The sequence below is a fragment of the Schistocerca nitens genome, chromosome 8 (assembly GCF_023898315.1).
Source record: "Schistocerca nitens isolate TAMUIC-IGC-003100 chromosome 8, iqSchNite1.1, whole genome shotgun sequence".
NCBI classification, from domain to species: Eukaryota; Metazoa; Arthropoda; class Insecta; order Orthoptera; family Acrididae; genus Schistocerca; species Schistocerca nitens.
The window spans coordinates 426,445,207-426,466,276 of record NC_064621.1 but is presented as its reverse complement, the minus strand read 5'-3'; positions in this window follow the sequence as shown (position 1 = coordinate 426,466,276).

Below are 21,070 nucleotides of genomic sequence, written 5' to 3'. Positions count from 1 at the left end.
GAAGATGACAATTGAAACCTGCGTCCGGCCACAGCCACTCATATTTTCTGACGTTTCCTTCAATCACTGAAGCGAATGATAGAAACATTACCTCTGGAAGGAACATCTCCGATTACCCGCAACATTCTACGAGCTTGTGCTCCGTCTCAAATGACCACGTATGCGACTGGCCATTAAATAAAATTCTTCCTTCCTTCCTGGTCGACTGTATGGTTTGTCAATACGACGTCACTATTATAGTGCAGAATCTCGGTTTCATGTACCCGAAATATTTAAAACAACCACGTCGATATCGAGAAGATGGCGAATTACGACGCCGGCGCAAAGGGGGTGAAAAGAAAACCAGACACTTTACGAAAAAAAAAAAACAGACGCTTTAGGATTTGATCCAAAGAAGTACGTGAATTTCTCCTATCCATTCGTGTTTCTACAGTCTGCCTACGAGTAGAAGCCTGTCAGTTCTACAGCTTCATTTCGCCCACGTAGCAACATATGGACACGGCGACAACCAAACAGACGTCTATCGCTACCATAAGTGACAACAGCGTGGTTGGTTCATGCAGCTGTTTATAACTTGCTACGATCACTCAGGTCGGAGAGCGCGTGCTGCAGCAAAAAAACCTACTGTTTTTCAAAGTATGGTTTGAAGAGATAATTGTGCAAATATCGAAAGTCAGCGACTGCAGTATTTAGTGAATGCTCATGGATGAGTATGGGTCAAGACTGACAGTCAGATTTAGGTACCCGGGCGACAGAGTACAGCACATCTGCTTACTCTGACCAAAGTGGCACAATAATTGTTGGCTTCGCTCAAAGGAAATAAATATAAATTAAGATTTTAAATCAATTTGAAAAGTAATGTAATCAGCATAGAAAAACTTGTAGAAATATAGTTTCATGTTTTGAAAAAACGAGAACACATTCGTCAGTTATACCAGGGGCTCACGACCACCTCGGTTCTTGGATAACTGATGTGAAGCCGTCAAACAACTGATTTTCAAAGAACATTGAGGATATCGAGGCGAGTTGTGAATCGTGTGATTAATGCCACGATACGTTTCGGGACTACGTTGTCCCTTTTTCAAGTTCTAGAAACAAAGAAACCAGATAAAACAGTCCTCTTTATGCCGACAGACGTATTTAGAGGACAGAAAAGGTAGGAGGATCTAGGGATTTAAAATGGCTCTAAGCACTTATGGGACTTAACTTCTGAGGTAATCAGTCCCCTAGACTTAGAACTACTTAAACCTAACTAACCTGAGGACATCACACACAGCCATGCCCGAGGCAGGATTCGAACCAGCGACCGCAGCAGCAGCGCGGTTCCAGATTGAAGCGCCTAAAACCGCTCGGCCACAGCAGCCGACGGCTAAGAGATTTATTGTGCTTTCAAAGAGGAGTGCGTCGGCGTTTTAAATGAGACGACGGAACTGTCTCAGGGTACTTCTGGGCACGCTTTAGCGATATCATCCTTAAAAAGCAGCCACCAACATATTTTAAATAGTGAAATAGGATTTACGAATGTTATTTCTGTTCATATTGCATCGTAGAGGTAGTATTGAGTTAGAATGGGCTAGCATCGGAGGGCATTTCTCAAAGATCTTATGACAGACCATAGCATCGTTTTAATTGTGGTATCGATAGCTACGATGCCAGAGCGTACGTGCAAGTTCTTAGGTTGGTACTACCAGACCGACACCGACGACAGCGCCCTCTAACCTGCCCTGTGCAGCTCTACGAGCGCCGCTCCACATTCACCCCATTTGATTCCGAGCCGACGACCAAGCAATTTAGTTTCTACTTCTTAGGGGCTAGCCATTACGTACTTTGTTACTTCAGTTGCTTCAATGATAGTTTGTCCAAATACTAGTAGCAGTTAGCGTTGATATCTGCACTGCTTCGCACCTACGTGCTCAACTCAGCCAGAGTTAAGTAAAACCATTTTTAATTGCAGTACCCAATGTTCTACCTCACCGGCTCCTCCTAGCATCCTACATTCGGCCCACGCTTCAGTTTTCAGAAGCAGACCCACGCGCCACCGTTCCAGGCGGGATACAAAACTGATATTGTTGTTGCTGAGGGTTAGGCTTTAAATAAATATCATCTTTGGCAGGTGGTGGCAACGGCTTTCAGTTTGCAGTTGTACCTTGGCAACGGTGGATGCACCGGGTTGTGATGTTGTATGTTTTATGGTTGTGAGTTGAACATGCACGTGGCGGGCACAGCTTGTTTTTCTAAGTTGTGACGAGGCCTAGTGGCTCAAAAAATTACGTTTGTCGGTATAAGGAGGATTGTTTTACTTGGTTTTCTTGTCACTAGCGCTCGAAAATCGGATAATCTTGCCCTCAAACATGCTGTGGCAAAAAATCAAACGATTGACAACTGTCCTGAGTATCCTCAATATTACCTCGGTTATTGCCTGGACAATGGAATACACAAGAGAATGCACTTAATGCAATGAATCTCGACAATCATTGTGAACAACAGTAATGCATAGAGACTATAATTTCGTGACTTGTGATAAATGTAGTCTTTATATCGGTAGCATAAGAATCCGAGGGCACTATGCGGGTGCCGTTTAAAATCTACGTCGCCATTCTCTTTCAATCACTGCTTTACAAGAAATTATAAACATAACAGGGCCATTTTTCTATCCCCATTCCTTCCTTAGAATAATGTGTGGAAGTACCTACAAACTTTCAGAAATATTGCGTTCCTGTTCGGAAACGCGCCTAAATTAATCAAACATACAATATTTCTGGCTATTATGGAACAATAAAATTAATTAAAAGAATTGGAATGAGTGATATATTTGTGTAACTATCTGACAAAGCATTTCACTGAGACGTTAAGACGCAACTCCGTGATTAATTTCATAAATTTAAGTTCATTACGACTTACAGCTAAAGTGACATGCCTCGTTGTTATAAGTCATCAGATAGTACAAGCAAATAGCAGATTTTATCTTTATATCGTCATACATTCCACCTTACCGAAATACGCAGAGTGGTTGCAATGTGAACAATGCACGGACGACTGAAATCAATATGGTAAATCCAGAATTAATTTTTACTCTGCAACGGAATGTGCAGTGTTCTGAAAGATCCTGGCACATGAAATCTGTGTCGTGCTTGGGTAGCTAAGTTAGTAGACCACTTGTCAGCAAAAGGCAAAGGTCCCAGGTTCGAGTACCCGTCCCACATGGAGTTATGTGTCACGAAGTTTCTGTATAATAAATGTCTATACGCCTATAATTTGCAGACTTCTAAATACCGTTACAGATTAACTTACATGCTACTTTGAGTTGGTAATGTCAATCAGCAATCTATTTGTGTCGTTCTGTGACGTATGTTTCGTTCCAGATGATCTGAGAATTCCTTAAACTTTAGATTAAATGTTTCTCATTCAAACAAATTTGTTGTCTGATTTAACTTAAGGGAGTTACTTTCCCAGTATGAAACTGTTAACTCCTTGATAATACACTGATTTACTTTTTACACTAATAGTGAAGTAAATTTCTCTGTTGAATATCAGTAACAAACAATTATCGTCAATGCAATTCTTTCCTATGGTTTGGGGATATTTGGCACTGTACTGCTCAAGGTATTCAGCAGAAAGTACGGTTTCTACTCAAAAACCTGAGCAACAAAGCAGATTCTAAGGCGATAATCTTTAGTACAGGTGTTACGATATGAAGTGGTTTTCATGACATAAAACCGAGTGAGGTGGCGCAGTGGTTAGCACACTGGACTCGCATTCGGAAGAACAACGGTTCAAACCCGCATTTAGGTTTTCCGTGATTTCCTAAATCGCTTCAGGCAAATGCCGCGATGGTTCCTTTGGAAGAGCGCAGCCGGTTTCCTTCCCCATCCTTCCACAATCCAAGCTTGTCCGCCGTCTCTAACGAAATCGTTGTCGACGGGACGTTAAACACTAATCTCCTCCTAATCGTGATGTAAACAGGTAACATTTTCGCTTACAACTTATATTAAATGGCAAAAAATCAATTGATTAACGTAATCGAAGCAGGAGACTGAAATGTCGATCTTTACACCAAATAAAACGGATTTTTAAAACAAAATGGTCCAGTTATTATTGACAGAAAGTTTAGAACGAATACACTTACAATTGTATTGTGCCGCTGTGAAAGGTCCTAATAAGGGCAGCCTTTCTTCATTATCACTAAATAGGGGAGAGAGTCACGTTTATGATACGTGATTTGGAATGGCAATGAATAAAACAATGGCGTTTTTCGCTGCGGTGAGATCTTTTGAAAAAATTTCAATCACCAACTTTCTCCTCCGAATACGAAAATACACTCGTGGAAATTGAAATAAGAACACCGTGAATTCATTGTCCCAGGAAGGGGAAACTTTATTGACACATTCCTGGGGTCAGATACATCACATGATCACACTGACAGAACCACAGGCACGTAGACACAGGCAACAGAGCATGCACAATGTCGGCACTAGTACAGTGTATATCCACCTTTCGCAGCAATGCAGGCTGCTATTCTCCCATGGAGACGATCGTAGAGATGCTGGATGTAGTCCTGTGGAACGGCTTGCCATGCCATTTCCACCTGGCGCCTCAGTTGGACCAGCGTTCGTGCTGGACGTGCAGACCGCGTGAGACGACGCTTCATCCAGTCCCAAACATGCTCAATGGGGGACAGATCCGGAGATCTTGCTGGCCAGGGTAGTTGACTTACACCTTCTAGAGCACGTTGGGTGGCACGGGATACATGCGGACGTGCATTGTCCTGTTGTAACAGCAAGTTCCCTTGCCGGTCTAGGAATGGTAGAACGATGGGTTCGATGACGGTTTGGATGTACCGTGCACTATTCAGTGTCCCCTCGACGATCACCAGTGGTGTACGGCCAGTGTAGGAGATCGCTCCCCACACCATGATGCCGGGTGTTGGCCCTGTGTGCCTCGGTCGTATGCAGTCCTGATTGTGGCGCTCACCTGCACGGCGCCAAACACGCATACGACCATAATTGGCACCAAGGCAGAAGCGACTCTCATCGCTGAAGACGACACGTCTCCATTCGTCCCTCCATTCACGCCTGTCGCGACACCACTGGAGGCGGGCTGCACGATGTTGGGGCGTGAGCGGAAGACGGCCTAACGGTGTGCGGGACCGTAGCCCAGCTTCATGGAGACGGTTGCGAATGGTCCTCGCCGATACCCCAGGAGCAACAGTGTCCCTAATTTGCTGGGAAGTGGCGGTGCGGTCCCCTACGGCACTGCGTAGGATCCTACGGTCTTGGCGTGCATCCGTGCGTCGCTGCGGTCCGGTCCCAGGTCGACGGGCACGTGCACCTTCCGCCGACCACTGGCGACAACATCGATGTACTGTGGAGACCTCACGCTCCACTTGTTGAGCAATTCGGCGGTACGTCCACCCGGCCTCCCGCATGCCCACTATACGCCCTCGCTCAAAGTCCGTCAACTGCACATACGGTTCACGTCCACGCTGTCGCGGCATGCTACCAGTGTTAAAGACTGCGATGGAGCTCCGTATGCCACGGCAAACTGGCTGACACTGACGGCGGCGGTGCACAAATGCTGCGCAGCTAGCGCCATTCGACGGCCAACACCGCGGTTCCTGGTGTGTCCGCTGTGCCGTGCGTGTGATCATTGCTTGTACAGCCCTCTCGTAGTGTCCGGAGCAAGTATGGTGGGTCTGACACACCGGTGTCAATGTGTTCTTTTTTCCATTTCCAGGAGTGTATTTTGTTGACGCCCACATACACAGAAAGAAATGATCATCGTAATAAAATACGAGGAATCACATCTCGCACGGAAAGATCTAAGTGTGCTTATTTCCCGCTTGCTGTTCGAGAGTAGAGTAATAGAGAAATAGTCTGAAGGTATTTCGATGAACACTCTGCCAGGCACCTAAGTTAATTGACAGAGTAATCGAATAGATGTAGATGTAGAGCCCATTAATTCTGTAGTATTTACATTGCACTACTCCTGGTATTCATGACTGGTATAATCGATTCGCCTCCCTAACAACTTAACATTGTGGTCACGTTTCCCACCTGGTGGAACAACAACAATAATTTCCATCTTCTGACTCAGCCGGAGGCACAGAGCGGACACAGTGTATTGGCGGTGCCGTTCTCTGGTTACAGGTTCTCGTGGAAAATCTTCCCTCTTAGACGCTACGTCGAGCCCAGTATTAACTAATAAAAAATTCTGATCTCTCAGGTCTAGTCTATGTTTTTCATCAGTCGTGAGATTTCTGGTGTTTAGCCAAGTTGTTGGCTTGACTTTTATGTATAGTGTTTCGGCGACCGGCCTGTCTGGGATACAACACGACCTTGTCTTTTAATGGAAATGGGCTTGGTTGTTGTAGGACTCTCTTGGTTTCAACACAGAGTATGTATATCTACGGACTGAACATAGCCTAATGCGCATGTTCTCAACATCAAACTGGGCTGGTCACATGATTTAGGGACGACGCTGGTTGTCTACAATTTGCCGAAATAGCGAAACTTTAATATACTCGTATTCGTCTTGTTTTATATACGTTTCTACACTTCGAGTTTTCGTGACAGGTATAGTGCAGCATTGTCGTTACTACGGATGTAAAGAAGAGTATCTCAAAGGAGGACTAGGTACCGTTCATAGTTATGTACTACAAATATATAATTGTGAATATCACAAGGATATGAGGCACTTTACATGTTGAAAAATATCCATAGACAATTTCTGTGATTTTGTGGTCATTTGTTTACGATAAAAGCTCTAGATAAATTGGCAAGTATGCTTGAGGAAACTACCAGGCAATATGTACATACAGGTGCTATGTTCATATAAAATTAATGCATGAGAGCCTGACAAATTTCTTACAGATTATGCAGTATTTCAACCCTTGTGTGTATCTAAGTATATCTGCATGAGACAGTTTCCTACACAGTGTCATTGTAACTTAATTAATTAGAACATATGCGACAATATGATTCAGTGCAATGGAAAACAAAAAGAAAGGTCTTGGCTGTCTCTTAATTATTGAAAAATTAGAGCATTTACCTTGTATTTTTTATTTTTTTGTGCGTAGTGTATGATTTTACTTCTCTGATGAGATGGTGGAAATATGTTACACATATTTTTCATGTCTATTAAAAGCTGAAAGTTAAATAAATTAATTTGAAAATAATGATGAAGAAGCAGGTGGGGCAAATCACTCACTGTATTTATTGTCACAATTTCATACTTCCAAATAAGTTGTTTTTTGTGACACTTATGCGCCGTCTACAATGTCAGAGTAACGTAATTTATTAGACGAGAGCTTCTACAATATGAGTAAGCACAACAGAAACCATTAAAAACATATTGTTGTGTGTATTCGTATCCCGTTACCGAAAAAGGTAAATCAAGTGGAATCTGAGTTATTATACTGCGGCTGGAAGACACAATAATATTGCTCTTCCCATCTTTAAGCCAACTTCAGTTCCTGGCATAAGATGTTTAATGTGTCTATAATACACGAATAAAAAGTTTCTGGGTAATTCCGAAGGTATTCTGTCTGTAGCAACGAACCAATAAGTTCTACACGGGCTAAAATGCGCCGCCCCAAAATCACGTGACTTCTGCTGCAGGATAGATATTTATATAATTCATGGTTATCAACCGCAATAATTCTCTATGCTAGGAATGGACAGAGAGCTTCACAGTTGGGAAGTGTAGGGTGTTTAAAAAGAATATACGTGTCACAACTATTCTGTGAAAACTATCGATCGCTGCTGCATCTATCGGTGATTGGAGCAACGGATACAAGGTCTAGTTTATATTCATTGCCGCTAGATGTCGGTTGTATTTTGTTTTCTACGTTACCGTTACAAGTTACAAAATGGATAGTCAGCAGTACAAATTATATTTTGTTCTCGAGTTTACGAAGTGCAATTGCGTTATCACTGTGCAATGACGTTTCAGGTTAACCAAACTGATCCTCAGAATGCATGGAAGACTTGCAGGCGGTATCGACAGTTGTGTGTAAAGGGCACAGTCCTGGCTGCCCTCGTTTTTCTGACGAAAATATCACACGAAGCGAAACTGTTTCGAACGTAATTCTACAAAATCAACTTCTGGTGACAGTCACGGAGTTACAACTGCCTACAACAACATTGTGACGTGTTTCGAGACTTGGGATGGTTATGAAGTTACAGCTGCCACAGGTGCTACGTCATAACGACAAACACAAACGTGTAGCATTTTCGGACAAACTTCTGAATACTGCTGACAATGATAATACTTTCGCACAATGCATCGATTTCAGTGGTGAAGCAATGCTATACCCCAGTCGGAAAGTTCAAATGGTTCAAATGGCTCTGAGCACTATGGGACTTAATTGCTGAGGTCATCAGTCCCCTAGAAATTAGAACTACTTAAACCTAACTAACCTAAGGACGTCACACACATCCATGCCGAGGCAGGTTTCGAACCTGCGACCGTAGAGGTCGCTCGGTTCCAGACTGTAGCGCCTAGAACCGATCGGCCACTCCGGCCGGCTGATCTTAACAGGGTCAACGATCAGCAGTATCTTACTATGTTAGAAAACAAGTTGTTTCCTAGGCCGAACAAGACATCTTCATTTTTCGACAAGACGGGGCACCCCACTATTAGTGTCGCCAAGCCTAGCCGTTGGATTGGTCGTCCAACAACCGGCGGCTTAACCCTTCTCAACTGGCCTCCATGGTCTCCGGATTTCACACTCTGTGACTTCTTCATGTGGGGTTTCATTAAGGACAGCGTTTATGTAAAAACACTATCACAGTACCTATAAGAGTTGAGGAACCGGATCCACACTGGCGTAACATCACGGTGGACGCGTTAATCTTAATATGCGAGGAATTAAAGTATCGACGTGATATTGTTCGTCTCACTGGCAGCGGACATATTGAACATATGTATGTAGACATGAGAGATTCGCGAGTATGTCCTTCAAGTTTCATATTTGTATGTTTTACAGTTTAATAAATACATGCGGTAGGAATACTTATATTATTTTTGAAACACCCTTCATTGTTGCAGACACATCAACATTTCTAACCACGTTAAATCCGCGCCATCTGCAATACTATTAGATGCTTATTTATATTACGGAGCCTTCCGCAGAACGCATATTCTCTAAGCGTTTCTCAGCTATGATAGATGAGAGGGCCTACGAGATCTTGACAAATAGTGCGCCGGATACCAAGCCTTGCTTAAATTGGAACGTTCATCCAGATTTATTAGGTTTCCCGATATCTTTATTTTGATGGACTCCTTAATTACGCTGTTGCATAAACTTGGAGTATGAGCCAAGTTACTGGTCTCGTCGCATTTCATTTCGCGGCTGTATGCAAGGCAGTGCTCGGTGTTAGCTGATTAGCTAGGTAGCTTTAGTCGAGTGTAAACGCTTGTGTCTCTTGCATCTCTTATCCAGTGTCTGCTTGTCGGATGCACATAAGGCAAACTACATTCACATGGAATGCTGTACAGTCCCGGGTGAAGGAGACCTAAATCGTCTTTAACATCGCAAATAAGACTTATTTTCTTTCTTTTTTGATGTGTGAGGAGTACATCCTACAGGTTTTTTTTTTTTCGGAGATTAGGTGAGCAAAGGCTAATAAGGGATTCTTGGCGTCCCATTTTCTTTCTCTGTATTATTCTCAAGCGTTGTTGATTTTAACTGCAACTCCCACTCAGTCGATCTGAGTACCCATCCTTGCGACAGACCTCTCCTTGTCTGACGTAGTCAGAACTCTGTTGACCTGACCGGTCAGCATGGAAGTACTTCCTGAAATAAAGAGGTAGAGGTCAGTCAGCGTGGTTTTCTATAAATACTGTTGCACAGAGAATGGTGTGAATAAATATGGAAACCACAAATTTGCTCAACACCCGTCTTGACAAGACGAAATTATAATTATATTAATACCTTCAGCTGTTGACGGGCGTTGAAATATATCAACGGGGACTGGTGAAGATGTGTGCTCCGACCGGGACTCGAACCCGGGATCTCCTGCCTACATGGCAGACGCTCTATTCATCTGAGCCACTGAGGGGACATAGGATAACGCGACTGCAGGGAGTATCTCGCGCACGCCTCCCGCGAGACCCGCATTCCCACATCGTATGTCCACACACTACATTCGTAATGTCCCGTCCCACCCCAACACACTCATTACTCGTGGAAGACATTTTTACCAATTCCCGTAAGAGTTCTGGAAATATGTGTGCACCCACACATAAGAAGAAGGTCATGGCCAGTATTGCCAGAACGATATACTTATATGGATATGCCCGAAAGAACAGACACCATCTCCATAGAAGAACATCCATATAAGTATATGTCTTGATAGGGGCTACTGCCTATAACACAGGCGTAGCAATGGCGCTTATTGACGTTCTTTTTTTTTTTTTTTTGACATGGTCTGTAGTGACTTCATAACAGTAGTAATGCCAGAGTACGGTTTTCATATTCTACGATAATAATTCAAAAAACTTTTTCGACTTGGTATCAAGTATGGTACAGTAACCACTCTGTATGACGTGAAGAAACAATCAGTCTTGCTTCCAGTGTTATATTTTTTGTTATTTCTCAAAGATGTGTTACACTTATATTTAGGCCTCTTCGGTTGGGTGCTATTTGATGGTGATGGGTACATGGGATACCGCGCATAAAATATCCCAGCAGGTAAATGTCCCTTGCCCAAGCTTCAAAAACACTGCACGCTGTTCTTTTGACGGCATGTGGCGCACTCCAGTGGAAACAAAACGGGATGAGGCGTACAGTCAAGCTTGGTTGGTTGATTTGGGGGACGGGATCAAACAGCGAGGTCATAGGTCCCATCGGTTTAGGAAAGGATGACATTTCAAAGGAATCATCCCGGCACTTGCCTGTAGCGATTTAGAGAAATCACGGAAAACCTAAATCCGTACGCGGATTTGAAACATCACCCTCCCGAATGCGAGTGCAGTGTGCTTCTCTCTGCGTCACCTTGCTTTGTCAGCTTTAGGTCATAAACAAGACACCACGCTGTGGTTTTAAACGTTGGATGAAGGTATTTAACTGCTGTGATATTTTATTCGCAGTATCCTTTGTACTCATCGCTACAAACATCGAAGATGCCTAAACAAAGGCGAAGCACATCATTGAGAAACAATAAAATTTTAACACTGCAAACAAGATTGCTTGTTTCTTTATGTCAAGAAGAATTCATGGGCTACCTGTGATAAGATTTCCGTTGTCTAAACTGTCTTGATTAGAAAAGCGCTTTCAACGATTTTTCCTTAACCATTTTCTCGTTTCCCGTGCTTGGTATTAATACAGCACTGCAGCAGTTACTTAATTCTTCCTTAGCCCAGATGATCTGCATGCTTCTACGACAAGCAGAAATGCTTACATTTGTCTTTACCTCCATGATACGCAACAGAGTAGGAATATTTTCACGATCTTGATTTAGTATTACTCCTGTGTAATGTGATATAGAATCTCTCCTTCCCTTAAAATACGGAATTCCTTGAACAGACCTAACTCCGTTGCGTTCCAGCAGTTGTTGTTGAAGTTCGACCTTCACTCGATAAAAGTTGCCATATCATGAAATTTAATGTAATGTAATCGCTGGTTTAGGAATTTCTGATGTTAGTTCATTGGAGCAGCTGCTGCTGAATCACATTTGCGTGGAAATAAGATCTGTATTTTTTGGTACAGGTTTCGTATGTAAAGAAGAGATACGAGAGATCTCCTGTTGCTAGCTGCAACAAGTGTACGAGGGGCGAACCGCGTGTTGTGACTACATTTTTGATATGGGAAAGAGAGAAACCAGCAGACACACGTGCGAAGGTGTAGTTAGTATAAGAACTCTTGTGAAAATGCTTCAGAAAGTGTACGATGGGCACACAAAGCTTTAGATCATACACAAACAAACAACCATGACGTGATCGGTCCGTGATCCTTTCGGCGATGTTTGAAGTATTCTCTTATGTGCGCCTGGTGTCTGCTGTTCTTTCTCACATGTCTGAAAGAACACAGCTGTCATACGTAATTTAGAGGCTGAATGGGGAGGAGGGAAAAGAAAGCAACTGTTGACCTCAGCTGTATTATGTGGAATCAGCGAAGACGAGTGAAAATGTGTGCCGGCCTGGGATTCGAAGCCAGGATCTCCAGCTTACTAGGCAGTTGCGTGAAGCACTGCGTCTCTCGGGAACAGCGTTTGTGACACTTGCCCCATCTTGGTACCCACCTCGGCGGACCCACATTCTTACCAAGCATCACCAATCAGCATTCCCCGTCTATGTCCTCTAAGCTCGCTGCTTTGAGGCTACCGCAGAAGGCCGAACGTTACTGTGCATCCGCTACTTCTACGCACCGCTTGGCAATGAATCCAGCGCCTTCAGTGGGGATGCGTTTGGTCTCCTGCCGGAATCTGAAAGTAGAGAGCATGGAGGAGATGACAGGTGGGAATGTACACTACTGCCCATAAAGATTGCTGCACCACGAAGGTGACGTGCTACAGACGCGAAATTTAACTGACAGGAAGAAGATGCTGTGATATGCAAATTATTAGCTTCTAAGAGCATTCACACAAGGTTGGCGCCGGTGATGACACCTACAACGTGCTGACATGAGGAAAGATTCCAATAGATTTCTCATACACAAACAGCACTTGACCGGCGTTGCCTGGTGAAACGTTGTTGTGATGCCTCGTGTAAGGAGAAGAAATGCGTAACGTCTCGTTCCCGACTTTGATAAAGGTCGGATTGTAGTCTATCGCGATTGCGGTTTATCGTATCGCGACATTGCTGCTCGCGTTGGTCGAGATCGAATGACTGTTAGCTGAATATGGAATCGGTGGGTTCAGGAGGGTAATACGGAACGCCGTGTTCGATCCCAGCGGCCTCGTATCACTAGCAGTCGAGATGACAGGCATCATATCCGCATGTCTGTAACGGATCGTGCAGCCACGTCTCGATCCCTGAGTCAACATATGGGGACGTTTGCAAGAGAACAACCATCTGCACGAACAGTTCGGCGACTTTTGCAGCAGCATGGACTATCAGCTCGGAGACCATGGCTGCGGTTACCCTTGACGCTACAGCACAGAGAGGAGCGCCTGCGATGGTGTACTCAACGACGAACCAGGATGCACGAAAGGCAAAACGTCACTTTTTCGTATGAAACCAGGTTCTGTTTACAATATCAGGATGGTCGCACCCGTGTTTGGCGACATCGCGGTGAACGCACATTGGAAGCGTGTATCCGTCATCGCGATACTGGCGTATCACCCGGCGTGATGGTATGGGTGCCATTGGTTACACGTCTCGGTCACCTCTTGTTCGTATTGACGGCACTCTGAACAGTGGACGTTACATTTCAGATGTGTTACAACCCGTGGCTCTGCCCTTCATTCGAGCCCTGCGAAACCCTACATTTCAGCAGGATAATGCACGACCGCATGTGGCAGGTCCTGTACGGGCCTTTCTGGATACAGAAAATGTTCGACTGATGCCCTGGCCAGCACACTCTCCAGATCTCTCACCAATTGAAAACGTCTGGTCAATGGTGGCCAAGCAACTGGCTCGTCACAATACGCCAGTCACTACTCTTGATGAACTGTGGTATCGTGTTGAAGCTGAATTGGGAGTTGTACCTGTACACGCCATCCAAGCTCTGTTTGATTCAATACCCAGGCGTATCAAGGCCTTTATTATGGCCTGAGGTGGTTGTTCTGGGTACTGATTTCTCAGGATCTGTGCACCCAAATTGCGTGAAAATGTACTCACATGTCTGTTCTAGTATAAGATATTTGTCCAAAGACTACTCGTTTATCATCTGCATTTCTTCTTGGTGTAGCAATTTTACTGGCCAGTAGTGAAGGTCGGCCAAGGTCCGTACTGAGATTAGCCTCGCAGCCGTGAGATAAACGCCCCGGCCCGCTAGTGCAGTGGCGAACGCAGTTGCCTAGGAAGCAAACGACGCCGGGTTCGATTCCCAGGCCGATGCACATTTTCACTAGTCGTCGCCGATTCCATATTAAGCTCACATACAGCTGACAGCAGTAGTTCTTTCCATTTCCTTTCCTTACCTTTCTACACTTTACACCTTCAGTTTACATAACAGCAATATTTTTCGCAAAAAACTGACAGTGTACGAAGAGCAGTCATAATGTATCAAAGTCACCTCTAAGAAAATAAAGTCACGGAACTAATTTTACAGATAAATATTTACAGGTCTGGTTCACATAGTAACTAGCACACTGCAGAACCGATTTTTCAGTACACACAGGCCAAAACACAATGGCGAAACACATCAATGACCGGCTGCATTTTGATTTTGGTCAGCGGCGTCCTGCGGTTCCATGGCGCTCGTATTTCATTGTGTATGAGGACCTCATGCGAGCAAAAGGCATGTTATGTCTTTTCGAGGTGACGATAAACAACCTCGCCACTAACTACCGCAATCGTACACACCCTCCGCGGGACCGTGTCGATGCCAATAGCGCTACCGCCTCCGCCGTAATCTGACTGTCGCATTACTTGCGGGTGATGTTGTAGCTGTAACCATGTCGTGATTTCTCGCCTGGTCATGCAACTCGTCAAGTGATAGGTATCCCTGATGTTTCATTCTGTAGTACGTTGTTCCAATTATCGTTACAAACATAAATGTGGAAATGTCTGTGGAGTCAGAGCGCAAATATCCTGAGCTGTATAATCTGCCCAATCCTAAATACATGGACAAGGAACTGAAAGTTTCGATCTGGTGCAAAACTGGAGTGGAAATGGAAGCAGAGGCACGAAATTTATGCATATTGGTGCTATCGTTTAACTCATTACTGAAAGCAGCATCTTATGAAACATTATTATAAACGTCCCTTTTAAATTTGCGTCTCTGTTGCAGACTGTGCAACTGAAATTAATTTGTATTAGTTCACTTGTTTGTCAAAGAATGAAATGTATAGTGACGTCAGATGTTTGGGCACATACCTTCACCTTAGACACGATCTGTTCTTCGTCTCAGGATTGTAGATAACATTCGGAGATCGGGACAGGTTAACCCACATATTTTTTGTTTTGTTTTTTACAGCTTGCAATTCTCTCTTCCCACGCCCGGGTTCCCGGGTTCGATTCCCGGCGGGGTCAGGGATTTTCTCTGCCTCGTGATGGCTGGGTGTTGTGTGCTGTCCTTAGGTTAGTTAGGTTTAAGTAGTTCTAAGTTCTAGGGGACTGATGACCATAGATGTTAAGTCCCATAGTGCTCAGAGCCATTTGAACCATTTTACAGCTTGCAATTTTTATGTTTCCATTCATCTTCTATTTATGTGGTAACTTTGTTGGACTGTTTCACCACCTTTGCAACGAGGTAATTAAGACTTAATAGTTGGTCTGTCCATGGCAAGACATGGCATGTTGGCCCAGCAGTTTGGGCAAGTTGGCCATTTTGATTTTGTCATTCAATTTAGTTACGACATTTGTGATTCAACTGAAAATATATAGACTTCAATATCCACTGTATGTTGTAATACAGATCCTGTAGCCTTTTTGGCAGAAATTACAATTCTTACTAACATAAATGAAAAAATCTAATTGAGTGAGTGCACAACTGAGCAAGTTGCTATTTTTATAATTAGACTACAGTTTGACATACAAGCGTGTCAAAAATTTTTATTAGGCTTATTCTGAATGCTCAACTAGATTTTCACAGTCTCAGCACTCGTAAGAAAATACTCTCACGTCATTGTTAACACATGACCGTTGTGTGCTCCTCTTACTACTTGTGCGCTGAACTCATCCATCACCTACATGGTTGTGAGAAAATGGTTTCAGATAACTAACTCGCAAGGCCTCTGTATCCTAAACGTTAAGCTTGAAGAACCTTCTTAAGACACCCTACTTTATTTCTGCACTATATTTGAAGAGTTATTTACCTTTGACACTTCCACATGCATTTTTTTAGAAACCAGCTTTTTACACAGAAGAGCATATTTCTCTTTAGAGTTTTTCTTTCCTGTCTGTGATGGATTGTTGTTCGCGTTGCAACGAGTCTATCACTGGAGTTTCTGTCAGTATCGCTGAAGTTGTTTTTTGTCTGGGGGCTTTTTCCTTATTGGTGCTTTCTCAAGTGGCCTGGCTTCGTCAGGCGTTGGGAAGCACGGTTGGTCACGTAACGCGACCATCAGCTTAACAGGCGTTGTTACTGACAGCATAGGCCTGCCATTGGTTCTTGAGTGGTCGTAGGGCCAGCAATTAAACCACAAACAATACCATTAGGAAAAGATCTGTCTGTTACGACAGCAGAACACTATTGGTGAAAACATCTCTACATAAAGGGGATATACAGGGTGTTTCAAAAATGACCGGTATATTTGAAACGGCAATAAAAACTAAACGAGCAGCGATAGAAATACACCGTTTGTTGCAATATGCTTGGGACAACAGTACATTTTCAGGCGGACAAACTTTCGAAATTACAGTAGTTACAATTTTCAACAACAGATGGCGCTGCAAGTGATGTGAAAGATATAGAAGACAACGCAGTCTGTGGGTGCGCCATTCTGTACGTCGTCTTTCTGCTGTAAGCGTGTGCTGTTCACAACGTGCAAGTGTGCTGTAGACAACATGGTTTATTCCTTAGAACAGGGGATTTTTCTGGTGTTGGAATTCCACCGCCTAGAACACAGTGTTGTTGCAACAAGACGAAGTTTTCAACGGAGGTTTAATGTAACCAAAGGACCGAAAAGCGATACAATAAAGGATCTGTTTGAAAAATTTCAACGGACCGGGAACGTGACGGATGAACGTGCTGGAAAGGTAGGGCGAGCGCGTACGGCAACCACAGAGGGCAACGCGCGGCTAGTGCAGCAGGTGATCCAACAGCGGCCTCGGATTTCCGTTCGCCGTGTTGCAGCTGCGGTCCAAATGACGCCAACGTCCACGTATCGTCTCATGCGCCAGAGTTTACACCTCTATCCAAACAAAATTCAAACGCGGTAACCCCTCAGCGCCGCTACCATTGCTGCATGAGAGACATTCGCTAACGATATAGTGCACAGGATTGATGACGGCGATATGCATGTGGGCAGCATTTTTTGGTTTACTGACGAAGCTTATTTTTACCTGGACGGCGTCGTCAATAAACAGAACTGGCGCATATGGGGAACCGAAAAGCCCCATGTTGCGGTCCCATCGTCCCTGCATCCTCAAAAAGTACTGGTCTGGGCCGTCATTTCTTCCAAAGGAATCATTGGCCCATTTTTCAGATCCGAAACGATTACTGCATTACGCTATCTGGACATTCTTCGTGAATTTGTGGCGGTACAAACTGCCTTAGACGACACTGCGAACATCTCGTGGTTTATGCAAGATGGTGCCCGGCCACATCGCACGGCCGACGTCTTTAATTTCCTGAATGAATATTTCGATGATCGTGTGATTGCTTTGGGCTATCCGAAACATACAGGAGGCGGCGTGGATTGGCCTCCCTATTCGCCAGACATGAACCCCTGTGACGTCTTTCTGTGGGGACACTTGAAAGACCAGGTGTACCGCCAGAATCCAGAAACAATTGAACAGCTGAAGCAGTACATCTCATCTGCATGTGAAGCCATTCCGCCAGACACGTTGTCAAAGGTTTCGGGTACTTTCATTCAGAGACTACGCCATATTATTGCTACGCATGGTGGATATGTGGAAAATATCGTACTATAGAGTTTCCCAGACCGCAGCGCCATCTGTTGTTGAAAATTGTAACTACTGTAATTTCGAAAGTTTGTCTGCCTGAAAATGTACTGTTGTCCCAAGCATATTGCAACAAACGGTGTATTTCTATCGCTGCTCGTTTACTTTTTATTGCCGTTTCAAATATACCGGTCATTTTTGAAACACCCTGTACCTAATACTTCGCATACAGCCAACATGTTTCTGGGACGTAGCTGTGTTTGAAAGTCCTGTTTTGACAATGCCTGGGAGATCATATACAGGGTTATTACAAATTATTGAAGCGATTTCACAGCTCTACAATAACTTTATTATTTGAGATATTTTCACAATGTTTTGCACATAGATACAAAAACTCAAAACGTTTTTTTAGGCATTCACAAATGTTCGATATGTGCCCCTTTAGTGATTCGGCAGACATCAAGCCGATAGTCAAGTTCCTCCCACACTCGGCGCAGCATGTCCCCATCAATGAGTTCGAAAGCATTGTTGATGCGAGCTCGCAGTTCTGGCACGTTTCTTGGTAGAGGAGGTTTAAACACTGAATCTTTGACATAACCCCACAGAAAGAAATCGCATGGGGTTAAGTCGGGAGAGCGTGGAAGCCATGACATGAATAGCTGATCATGATCTCCACCACGACCGATCCATTGGTTTTCCAATCTCCTGTTTAAGAAATGCCGAACATCATGATGGAAGTATGGTGGAGCACCATCCTGTTGAAAGATGAAGTCTGCGCTGTCGGTCTCCAGTTGTGGCATGAGCCAATTTTCCAGCATGTCCAGATACACGTGTCCTGTAACGTTTTCTTCGCAGAAGAAACAGGGGCTGTAAACTTTAAACCGTGAGATTGCACAAAACACGTTAACTTTTGGTGAATTGCGAATTTGCTGCACGAATGCGTGAGGATTCTCTACCGCCCAGATTCGCACGTTGTGTCTGTTCACTTCACCATTAAGAAAAAATGTTGCTTTATCACTGAAAACAAGTTTCGCACTGAACGCATCCTCTTCCATGAGCTGTTGCAACCGCGCCGAAAATTCAAAGCGTTTGACTTTGTCATCGGGTGTCAGGGCTTGTAGCAATTGTAAACGGTAAGGGTTCTGCTTTAGCCTTTTCCGTAAGATTTTCCAAACCGTCGGCTGTGGTACGTTTAGCACCCTACTTGCTTTATTCGTCGACTTCCGCGGGCTACGCGTGAAACTTACCCGCACGCGTTCAACCGTTTCTTCACTCACTGCAGGCCGACCCGTTGATTTCCCCTTACAGAGGCATCCAGAAGCTTTAAACTGCGCATACCATCGCCGAATGGAGTTAGCAGTTGGTGGATTTTTGTTGAACTTCGTCCTGAAGTGTCGTTGCACTGTTATGACTGACTGATGTGAGTGCATTTCAAGCACGACATACGCTTTCCCGGCTCCTGTCGCCATTTTGTCTCACTGCGCTCTGGAGCGCTCCGGCGGCAGAAACCTGAAGTGCGGCTTCAGTCGAACAAAACTTGATGAGTTTTTCTACGTAACTGTAGTGTGTCGTGACCATATGTCAATGAATGGAGCTACAGTGAATTTATGAAATCGCTTCAATCATTTGTAATAGCCCTGTATTGTCGTTAGTTGTTCTTTTTTATGTCACTCATGCATCGTACCCTGCGTTTACGAACTTCTAAAAGGGGCCCTGAACACTTCTGTTTAAGGGCTGTAATTTGTGGCTATAGTGGCCTGAGTAGACAAAAGTGTAAAACCATTTTCTTTGCAAAAATCTAATTTTAAGCTGCTAATTCGGAACTATGGCTGTCAGTTAGTACCAAGTCTTTGGAACATCGAACGTATGATATACAATGTTGTACGTATTTGAGGAAGCTAGTGTCTGCCATCCACTCTCAGGGATGGGCATCATCGTTTCTCCCAACAGAAACGTCTCTGATCAAATGGGGCTTTAAGTTAACCCTATGGAACATGAAAGTAGAGACAAGCTGTTCCCAATTACCCTAACAACGGAAGCCATAGTGATAAGTAATCCTCCTTCAACAGATTTTACCCGCCCTATTTGGTGTGATCCCATTCCAGCGACTATTCTCGCAGGCGTTGAACTGCAGTGATTCGTTTTATCCACATTCCAGATGTTACGTGGGATCGGTTCCAGTCCTATTAAAACATTGTTCAGGTTGTTAAAAAAACAAACAGTTGTGCAGCGCTTGTTGCATCTGGTACATCGTTCTAGGAGTTCTAATGGAGAGTACTACGTGTCGTTTCAGAAATCCTTAAAACTAATCAGATCTCGCCATTCCACTGTCGCTAAAAATTGGGGTATTCTACCGCATCGCTGTAGACAAACCGCATAATATTTGGTGAAATGGGACGTACCTCAAACATTTTTACAAAGTGAAATTTACTACAGAAATTTGATCCCATTTCAGAAGGTTCCAAATCTTTGAATTTGCCGCAGTATTATACATAAATCGCAGTGTTATATTGTACCTATTACTCATATCGGTTTTATGTTTATATTGTGCCACACTAGTTACTGGTTGGAAATGTCTACTGTTTTGATTGTTGACTGAATACTATCTCCTTAACGTTCTTTACGATGTTATCTAACGACGCACTTTTCAGGCTTTTAGTATGAGTTTCTCTTCCATAAAAGTAGCATAAACAGTTTTGTCAAATTTGTTCACGAGGTGATGACAGGTACTTAATCGCAGTGTATACAAGTTTGTGAAGTTACTCTTTGATTTGTCGTCTATGGTAAAAGCTAGCGCCACCAACTGACCTTTTGCCTCTTTGATAGTTCATTTGCCACACTCAGTTTGGCGCTCTTTCTATTCGAATAGACGCCGGCACTGTCAAATATGCCTACATGCGATGATATTTGTATTACAGTACATTCAGTCTGTATGCTCACTTTCGTGAGCTTGTTATTGAAATTTGATTTTTATTTAAGTACGATACTATCTGAGATTTCTGTATATTAGAACACTTAGACGCACACTTATATATATTTTCTATCGCTCATTTCTTGTACACTTCATTCCACAGCTTCAGTCTGATGACGAAATTTTGAAACGCGTAACGCTTAACAAAGAACTGTGCGATCAAAATCTTTCTATATTTCAAAGTTGTGGCAAATCTGAATAGTCGCCTGTCTCTACCATGGTAGTATTTCTGCACCAAGTAATGGAAATTGCAACTGTACTAGGGGCTTTGGTATTAACAGAATAGTAAAAAGTTAATCACCTTTCAGCATTCATTTATTGTTGCTTAACCCCCAGAGTGTGAAAACGCGAACTGTTCTATTAAGCTCTTATAGAAACATGGATGAATCTGGGGCACCTTAACTTAGCATTGACGTGTCAGTGACA